We start from the raw sequence: 10720 nt of genomic DNA on the forward strand, positions 1-10720 counted from the left end.
CAATGTTACAATGTTGCCACCCACTTGCCGGTACTCATGGTCGGGGGCCCCCGGGATAGAGAGAAATTTGAAGAAGACGAAGTGGATCCTCGCATAGGATCCAGAAAGGGTCGTAGAACCAATGGAGGACGTCGAAGAAATACCGGTGTGCGACGACGACTCCACCAAAGTACTTTCCGGATAGGGAGAAGCCTAGATCCGGAGGAAAAGATAAAATAATAAAAACCGAAGGGCGCCATCGACATTTTTGCATGGCGCCGAAGACTATGGCCAGAGCATCGACCCTCATGTCATCACCCATGTACTCAACGTCAACCCCGGACATGCCTCTACAATGAAAAGAGACGCCCGCTCGACTCGGTGAAAGCGAGGGCCTTAGAGAAAGAGGTGGATAAACTTTTGTCCAAGGGCATGATCCGCGACGTATACTATCCGGAATGGTGGCCAATCCGGTCCACAGTGCCCAAGCCGAACGGGACTTGGCGGGTTTGTATAGATTTCACGGATCTAAACAAGGCCCCGCCCGCTTTCCAGCGCCCGGGATCGACACGGATGGTAGACGCCACGTCGGATTTAAATTTCTTTGTCTTTCATGGATGCCTATCTTTGGGTACAACCAAATAAAAATGCATACGGCGGACCGGGAGTGCACTAGCTTCGGGGCCAGATAAGGGGGTATCTTGTTACCTAGTCATGCCCTTCGGATGAAAAACGCGAGCAACCTATCAAAGAATGGTTAGCAGGATGTTTAAAAGCCTCACTGGGGACGAAACATGGAAGTATATGTAGACGACATGCTCGTCAAGTCCAAAGCATGCAACGGCCATGCAAAGCGACTTAGAGGAATGTTTCGAAGTCGTCGGAGATACGGCATGAAACTCAATCAGAAAAAATGCACCTTCGGGGTCAAGTCGGGAAAATTCTGGGCTTCATAGTCGGCCAAAGGGGATCGAGGCGGAACCGGAGAAAATCCAACCTCTCCTGGACATGCCATCCCCCGAAACATAAGAACGTGCAAAGTTTGACGGAAAGGTAGCGCGCGAGCCGCTTTATCTCACGGTCCACGGACAAGTGCATACCCTTCTTGACATGCGAAGAAATGCCAAAAGTTCGAATGGACGGATGAATGCGAGGAGGCATTCAAAAGGTTAAAAGACCACATGGCCAAACCTCACTATCCTATCAAAACCGAGTCCTTGGAGAAGACTTGTTCCTTTACTTGGCCGTCTCGAGCATGCGGTCGATCTTGCTGCTTGGTCGGGAGGAAGAAAAATTCAAGCACCGCGTGTACTATGTTAGTAAACGCATGGTAGGGGCGAGACAAGGTACCCGGTTATTGAAAAATTAGTATTACGCCTCTTGATGGCATCGAGGAAGTTGAGACCATACTTCCAAGCCCATCAGATCGAATTCGACCAATCATCCACTCCCGCAAGTTCTCCGAAGCACGAAGCATCCGGAAGACTCCTCGAGTGGGCAATGGGCGAGTCGGTTCGACTTACGTTATGTGCCACGGATTTCCATAAAAGGCCAAGCCTTGGCGGACTTCATCACCGAATGTAATGATCAGAGGCAGCAGCCAATACACGGAGCCACCCATCCCCAGAGTATTTGTGGATGGAGCTTCTAATGAGAATGGTTCGAGGCCGGAGTGGCTATGATATCACCCTCTTGGGTTGCGGCTCCGGGGCGGCACTCGATTCGGCTTCACGGCTTCGAACAGTATGGGCCGAATATGAGGCCACGATAGCGGGGCTAAAATTGGCCAAAGGTGTAGGAGCCAAGAGGGTGGAAGTCTACGGCGATTCTCGGTGGTCGTAAACCAAGTTTCGGAGAATACCAAACTCGCGGCGAAAGGATGGCCGCGTACGTAACAATAGTCGAAGCTGCTCCACGAGTTCACGGACTATAAAATAGAAAAGAATCCCAGAAAAGAACGCTCACGCGGGCCCATGCACGCTAAGTTAGCCTCCGACGGCGAAATCGAAGAGGGGGGGGTAGTACCGATGGAACGCTTGGCGAGACGAGCATCAAAATAAAAGAGACCACACAAACGGTTGGGCAAGAACCCGAGCGGATGGTCCCCGTCATAAAGTACATAACCACGGGTGAGTTGCCCCGAGAGAGGCAGCATCTCGAAAAGATTCGATGTATCGGGCTCATCGTTATGTAATGATGGATCAAATTCTCTACGGAGAGGACTCGGCATGCCTTATTTAAGGTGTGTATCGGACCACGAAGCTAGACAAATCATCTTTGGAGGTCCATGAAGGGTTCTGTGGAGACCATACGGGAGGACCGACCTCTCGAAAGAAAATATTGAGGCGGGGATACTTCGGCCAACGATGAAAAAGATTGTATAGACTATGTCCAAAAGTGTGACTCGTGCCAAAGGTACGCGAACATAGAGCTCCTCCAAATGAGATCACTTTGATGACCGGCCCACAGCCTTCGCGGTACGGGAATAGATCTCATCGGGTCTCTACCTACGGGAAAAGGAGGGGTAAAGTATGCAATAGTAGCGATAGACTACTTCACCAAGTGGACGAGGCCGAGCCTATGAAGACAATAGCTATAAGCCTAGAAGGCGTTGGACTTTGTTATCAAAAACATAGTGTGTCGATACGGCTTGCCTCACAAGATAGTCTCGGACAATGGAAAGCAATTTGATTGCGAGGAATTTGCGACTTTTGCAACCAACACGGAGTGGTCAAAAGCTTCTCCGCGGTAGCCGGCCTCAAACAAACGGCCGGGCGGAAGCGATCAATAAAATCCTAAAGGTCACCTTGAAAAAGAAGGCTGCGGCTGTAAAAATAAGCTGGCACCGAAGAATTGCCAAGGGTATTGTGGGCCTACGGACGACCCCAGGAACCACAACCCAGGTCACTCGTCGTTCTCGATGGCGTACGGTTGTGAAGCAATGGTCCGGTGGAAACATTATTCAGGTCCCACGGGAGGACGACTTATGATCCAGGCCACCAATCGAGCCTGCTCCCGAAGCTCTGGATAAAGTCGAAGAACTCGGGATGAGTCCCGGAAATACGGATGGCCGACTTATCAAAAGAAGGTGACCAAGTATTTTAACTCCAAGGTTAAAAATAGAAAATTCGCTATTGGGGATATGGTCTAGAAGGGGCTTTCCCGGCCACCCAAGAACCGGAGTGGGGGTACTTGGACCAAATTGGGAAGGACCATATGAAATCGAGGACGAAATCGGTTCGCGCACTTACAAGCTGAAAAGAATGGACGGAACTACGTCCCAGAGCACAGAATGCGATCACCTCGGGAAAATATTACCAATAGCGAATTAAACTTAGATTTTGTTCAAAGGGTTTGTACGAGTCAAATGTATGCCTCCTACATATTAAATAAAGGCGAGTGCCTTAAAAACAAAGTTTCTATGCCCTTTCGGGGGTACTAGGGTATACGCACGGACAAACAAAAACAAACTAAGTAAAATATCACGACCCAAAGGCGAGGTCAATCTAAGTAAAATATCCGACCCGAAAGGGCGAGTCAATCTAAAAAAAAAAATATCGACCCGAAAGGGCGGGTCAATCTATCTAAGTAAAATATCGACCCGAAAGGGCGAGAGTCAAAAAATATGCGCGAAAAAAATAAAGAGCGTTAGTATAAAAACCACGAGCCAAAGGACGGAGTTGAAATATATAAGTGTGAAAAATAAAGATCGCATATATAAAAATATCCTAGCCCGAAAGGGCGGAGTCATTACACATGTAAATGGCCGGGGACGGAGCCTTAAGATATAATTGTCTCCCCGCTTCAAATAAAAGGCTCGCCTATATGTAAATTGTTCTAAGGCGCGGCAAATATGTACAAACAAAAAAAAAGTTATAAGAAGAACGGGTAGAATGCGGGTCAATAATACGGCGGCTCGGTCGGCCGCGGTGGAAGACGAGGTCCGATCGGGTGCCTCGAAGCTCGGCGTCAGAGCCTCTTCTTCTTTTCCGAAATTTGGCAATCATGTCCTCGGGTTTGGGATAAAAAGTAAGCTTGATACTACGATCATTGGTGGCCCAGCCATGTAGACCCCATCATCAAGCGCTTCGGGCACGCGCGAGAACGAGAGAGAAAGGAGCTCGGCCCTCTTGGCCTTCTGGTAGGCGATCTTTGTAGTCCGAAGCTCCTTCAACTCGCGGCTAGAGCGGCCTTGGATTCGATATCATGGTGAGTCTCCTCACAGAGACCTCACCTTGGCGCGGCCATTTCATCCAAAGCCTCCACAGCCTCCGAAGATCTCGCACAGCCTTCTCGGCGGCCTCGGTACGAGCCGCTTAGTTCCTGCGATGATGGGCCTCCATCTGCCTCTCCGTGGGCCTCGACACGGATCATGGCCTCACGAGGCCTCCTCGGGTGGCCTTCTCTTCCTTGGCCTTGGCCGTACCTCAGCGCTCGGCGGCCTCTGGTAGATGCGCCTCTCCATTGTGAGGTCTTGGAGGACCTTCACGACGTCGTTCATGTCCCCAAAGTCGGACGGAGGCGAAGCCATGGTTTATGATGTTCTGGAGAGGCGACCGGCCTCGGCGGCAAGGCGAACCATAACGAGGTATAAGGAAAAATTTCTCGAAAGGAAGAAAACAAAATACAAACAACAAAAAGGAAACGCAAAAAATTGCAAAGTACTTACTATTTGTGAGGAATGGGCGAGGTCACGGACTGGAAGATAGAGATTCAAGGAGGCACAAGTGGCAAACCGCTTGGGCGCGCAGCGTGTAGGCGAGAAGCGAACTCACCGGTCATTTCCGCGGCAAAGAGAGCCAAAGTGGGCCACAGGAGGGGACGGAACCGGTCAGTTAAGGGTCCGGGTTGAGGTTCCACGGATCATGATAGTCGGATGGTTGATGCTCGCCTCAACCTCGGCTCGCAGAATCCTCCTAAGGGCCTCCACCTCGGCGGCCACCGGGAGTACTCGTCCATAGCGTAGTTGTGTTTGGCTATGCGAAGCTCTGCCTCACCTCATCCCCGGAATCGGGGTAAGATCAATGTGAGGAGGAGCGGGGATTTTCCTCCATCGGGGAAACCCCCATCGTCCCAGGCCATGAGCGAGTGTCGGCCCTCACGTGCCTCTTCGGCTCGTCTGGGCAATCATCTTGCCACTTGCGCTTGCGAATCGGGAGCCAGCGGGCTCCTCCTCGTCCTCCTCTGCTACCCTTTGGAAGGGCTTGAGGCTCCTCCGGTACCCTCGGCGGCTTCCTCGAAGTCCCACCACTTTCCCTTGGCCTTCTCCGGAAGCATCTCCTCGTCATCCACTAAGTCAATGGTTTCGGGGGAGTGCGGAAGGAACCTTCAAGGAAGGAGCCGGGGGAGAGGGGTGAAAGTCGGAGGAGCCCACGGGAGTATGAACCCCGGCAATTTGTTCCGGGATGGCATCCCATGGAGGTACTGTTCCGATAAATTAAGCAAGTGTTAGAAGTTCGTGAGCTTGCTTATAAAAGGTGCGACAAATAAACTACTCCCTACCGAACTTCCTAATTCGGCCACCAGCAAAGTCCGAACTTTAATGCGCGGCATCATCTCCAAGATAACGCAGAGGCCGAAACCATTGGACGCTATGTAAGCGCGACGGACCTAAGGGAATAGGTTCGGAGGTAAGCCCATCCGGGACCGACCTAGGTAATCTCCTAAGTTCGTAAAATAAAATTCCTTCAAATGATCCCCCCACGGGTCGACGGCATCTTAAACCTACGGAGACGCTCGTCAAACCCTATGGGCCTATGAGCGGTATATTCATCAACGGAAGGAACATAGCGAATTATCGAGGGAGACTTACCACCGGCCACCGAAGTGCCTTGTAGGAGCACCCGAGTTTGGTTCGAGGGGCGAAGGCGGGAAGTACGGTTCTCGAAGAACCTTCAAGACGAAGGGGCCTCCGGCGGGAAGGACCCCCGTCTCTTCTTGAAGTATCTTGTCAAAAAATTTAGCTTCGGACTTCCGCGATGGCTTGGCTCCTTCGCACCACCAGGACTCCCCACGCGAAGCCTCTCCCCGAGGGCAGCACAGGCCTTAGAATACGCCTTCTCCTGGGCCTTCGGTAGAGATAATCTTGGTACTTCTTCTGTAGTAGCAATGAGCTCATCCGGAAGGCCTTCTCCGCAAGCGCCCTCACATTGGGGCGGATGACCTTTGAGAGGTTGGAGTCATCCACGGATTGATGAGAAAGGATAAGTTTAGCCTTCTGCAATTCTCGTGGTGACCGGGCCCAGAGCATCAAGATCGGCATGGTCGTAGGAGGCGAAGGCTTGGGCCCTTCGAAGGAAAGCCCGAGTGGGGAGCGTCCGTGTGGGTGGGATCCGCACCCACTCCGTGAGAAGCTCGGGTGGTCCACGGCCACGAACCGGACGAGAAGAAAAAGCGGTGGCGGTACTCCTTAACATGGGTACGCCTATTATATGGAACCATCCTCGTTAGCGGGGTGGATCGAACCCATAAAAACTATCCTTAAGTTTGTCCCCTTTCTTAGGGACGGATACAAGTTCATAAAAATACAAAATTTCCGCGGGGTACAGGAGACCCCCGGCCACGGGCGGTGTAAAAAATAAATAAGCCGAGAAGCGGGCGGTAAGCTTGAGGAATAAGTTGGTATGGCGCAAGGCAGGCAAATACAAGAAAATTCACAAAGTAATCTTGGAGCGGGAGCATAGCACGGCCATCAAATGGGTCGACTCTAAGCCCCGAAGCGCGTCATAGTTGTGATTAGGCGTCTCGAGGTCACGAGGAGGCGGTGGAAGGTCCCCGAGGTGAGGGTTTGATCCCGGCCACATTAATAATGTTCTCCGAATTTGGTGAGGGCAAGTCGGGGGTCGATCGAAGCTCGGCGCTTCCCCGGCCGGTTGCGCGGGACTTGTACCCCTCACTGGGCAACGGGTCCCCGGAGAAACCTCCTCCCGGGGTGGCTATGTTTTTCCCTTTCTTCTTCGAAGATTTCGAGCCGAAGTAGACATTTTATGTTCGAGAAAAACAAAAAAGAAAAACCCGCCGAGTTAGGCCCCATGCCAAACCCTAAATCGGGAAAAAGGGAGTGGGGGTCCCCTAGCAGCCCCGGAAAGAGGCCCCCTCCGGACACGTGTCACACAGGAAACTGCGGAGAGAATCCACGAACAAGTGTCGGGTGCGGTAAAATCGCGAAGAAAAGTGGTTTTGCAAAAAGGAAAAGAAAAGAGAAAAGCCTTCACTATGCCACAAGCAATTGTTAAACGAAGAACACATGGCCTTCTTCAAACAAAGGTTTGTATGCCTACAACGAGAGGCATGACAATGGCGACTCTACAACTAACACGATAAACATAAAGCGAGAACTCGAAGAACTTAAACAACTCACACACCCGAAGCCTGCGAGTGCGAACCCGGAAAACAAGCGAAGTAAATGTAAGCATGTTATTATCTAAAGATGCAAGAAACTTACGGTCGATTGTTGGGAGTGCGAGTGTGGTTGAGTGAGAGTTGAGAAGCTGACGGCAAAATCGAACAACTGGAAAATTAAAAGAAGTGTTTAAGTGTTAAAAGCGGTTGTGCTACTTTGAGGAATTTTCTCTACGAGAAATTCGAGCGAAAATGGCAAGGAATGGAAAGTAACTCGAAATGAAGGAAAGGTGGTGGCTCTTATAGGCGAAAGTGCATGAGGAACGGGCGTCTTCACATACCAATCGCACGGTGGGGGAAACGCACGATTCGAATTCCCGAAAGATCAACGGACCGAGATCAATCTACCATTAAGGCGGTGGAAACGTTTGAGTATCAGTCGACACCATCAATGCGCGCATCAATCATGGGGCGTGAAACAAATCGACCTGCAAAAGTGAATCGCGCATTTAATGCCATTATTAGACACACCTCCACGCGCCCCCAAGTCGTATCGGAAGGCCAGGAGGCGGTGGAAACATTCTGCAAAAAAGCATATTCTTGCATTAAATGACATCATTTAATTTGCCCCCACGCGCTCGAGGCTCGAGCTAGGGAAACGAGGGGTCAGCAGGAGACAACTTGAACAAGCCTTGGTTTATTTTTACTAAGTAAACAAGGCTTGGGGGTAAATGTTGCTCCAAAATTCGCCCGAAATACGTGGACCGGTCGGGGGACACGTGGATCGGATAACTTGGAAAGATTTGCTAAGTCTTTTTATGCCACCGAGGAAGCGCTATTAGCATGGGTCCGGAGGAGACACCGGAGTACAAGTTACTCTGAAGCTAGTATAGCATGAAGGCCCTCGGGATGTGTCGGAGTCTCTCCCAGAAATCAAGTCGCATTTAATGCTTTGCATGGGAGGAAGCGTGTTGGGGACGTAACACGCAATAAAGTCGACGGCACAACCCGAGAGCAGCGGCGCTACGGTAATGATCATTTAAGTCTAGCGACGGCTGCTGCGAAGAGTCACGTCAATCATAAGACAAAAGGACATTCTCCATAAAAACCTACGGCACACAGGGATTTGACCATGCATCACCCATGGTATATTCATCGGAAATGCCCGACTTTATGGATACTTACGGACACATGTGTAAGAACGATTCTAGGGATTACCCCACAAAACCTTATAAATACCCCCTCAGCTCATTTAATGGGGTCGGAGAATCTTGGTTTGCAACGGAAGCGAAGAGAAAAAACTCACCAAGAACATTCTCTGTATTTAAGAGAAAAACATTCTCTCAAGTGTAGAATCTGTATTAAATATATCCATTAATAGCAGTGGCTCGTGGACTAAGGCTCATTAACGCCCCAACCACGTAAAAAGTCTTCATCTCACTTTCTTACAGCTCCTATTATAATTATATTTTAATAGTTGCCGAAAATCTCGGTCAACACATATCATAGTCAAAAATTGGCTTAAAGCTTCAGATTTGATTTTCGATCACAAACGGAGCATGTTGAGCATCCAAAACTTAGAATTTTTCACCCATTATATTTTAGAACTCTAAATTCTATGATAAATCCATCATATTCATTTCATTTAATATGTTTCTTCTTATTTTCAATTTATATTATGAATTTTACCATTTGAACCTAAAACAAGTACAAAACAAATATAATTTTGCACAAAATGAATATAATTAAAACACACCTTTAAACCACTTCATAGAAAGCACTTAAAATTAGCCTATCAAATAATTGTCTCACTAATATGCAAAATAGCTAAACTTTATTGCATATTATAAAAGTTTAATTTCATAATTTTTCATCTATTGGGAGTGTTTGTGAAATAACGTCTTACCTAGTAGCACGATGTACAATATATAGTATATACCATTTCCGAGAGGATAGTATCTTTGGCACGTTTACTATACAATATTCAGAATCAGAATAAATTAATAGAGAAATGAAACAGAATAAATGAAGAATAATCAAAATCAATATTTGTAATAAGTTGTTTACTAATTTTTTTCGAAAATAGAATAATAATAATTTATCTTGTTTACTTTATCGAGAACGTAATCGGAATGTTTAAATTGATTAAATTGTCATTTTGAGTTAAACTATAGTATATGATAATTATTTTGTAAGATATATTTTAAAGAACAAAATTATCATTATATATTTAATTAAAAAATAAATAAAATTCATTATTTTTAATGACACTTCTTATAAAATTGATAGAAAAAGTATTTCTTTTTTTTTTATCCCTTATTTAATCGAGTTCTTCTATTTTTTAATTTTGATGATGTAAGTACACAAATATAAAAGAATTATTATTTTATTATTGATTCCCTTTATTAGTAATTATTGGCTCTAGTGTAGTTATCCAAAATAATAGTAATAAAAATATTGGCTCTAGTCTTTGTAATAGCACTATTAATAGAAAGAGATACATTGGGGGTGAGAATTTCATTCCATTTCATTGCTGAAAGTAAACTTAATTAATACAGTACAATCTTTATTTAAGAATACTCTATTAAAGAATAATTTCTAATTTGTTATAAAAAAAAAAATCAAGTCCCAATTTGGGCCAATTATAAATAAGAATAACCTCTAAATTGTAATTAGTTATATATTTTTTAAGTCCCGTATTAACAAAGTATACCTCTATATAAGAATAATTATATCTTAATAAAATATATACATGTATTTTGTAAATTTATTTATGTAAAATTAATAATTTTATTTTAAATTATAATACATGTATGAATTATATTTACTCTAAAATATTTCTATTATGATATAGTATTAATAATTATTTATTGTTATTATTGTTACATTGATATTTTTTGGTTTTTTTATTTTTTTTTTCTAGTGTAACCTCCCAATTATAATATAATTTATTTAGTGTCAAGTGTATTCTTAGATAGAAGTTATACTGTAATAATACATTTCAATTCCATTTTATTAATACACTCCCTAATAATATATTTTATCTTTGGTAGTTGCTTTCTTAAGTCTTTTAATCGAAAGTAGCTTTTGCAGCATGCATGCACTACACGTGGAAAAATCTAAAGCAATGGAAAGAAACATATGATTCAGGGGGCGTTTGGTACGAGGTGTTCAAAATAATTTGATTATAGGGAATATTATGAAGGAGAATATGATTATAAGGAAATGTGTAAACTGTGTTTGGCTGTGTAGGGTAATATGTAATCATATTACTGTTAATTAAATTACACTGTTTGGTTAAGTGCAGGAATCTTATATATATTATTTTGAAAAATTAAAATAATTTTTTTTATTATATCTATTTAATGTTAATTACATATAAAAATAAAATAATTATTTA

This window comes from Cannabis sativa, chromosome 5, assembly GCF_029168945.1.
Source record: "Cannabis sativa cultivar Pink pepper isolate KNU-18-1 chromosome 5, ASM2916894v1, whole genome shotgun sequence".
NCBI lineage: Eukaryota > Viridiplantae > Streptophyta > Magnoliopsida > Rosales > Cannabaceae > Cannabis > Cannabis sativa.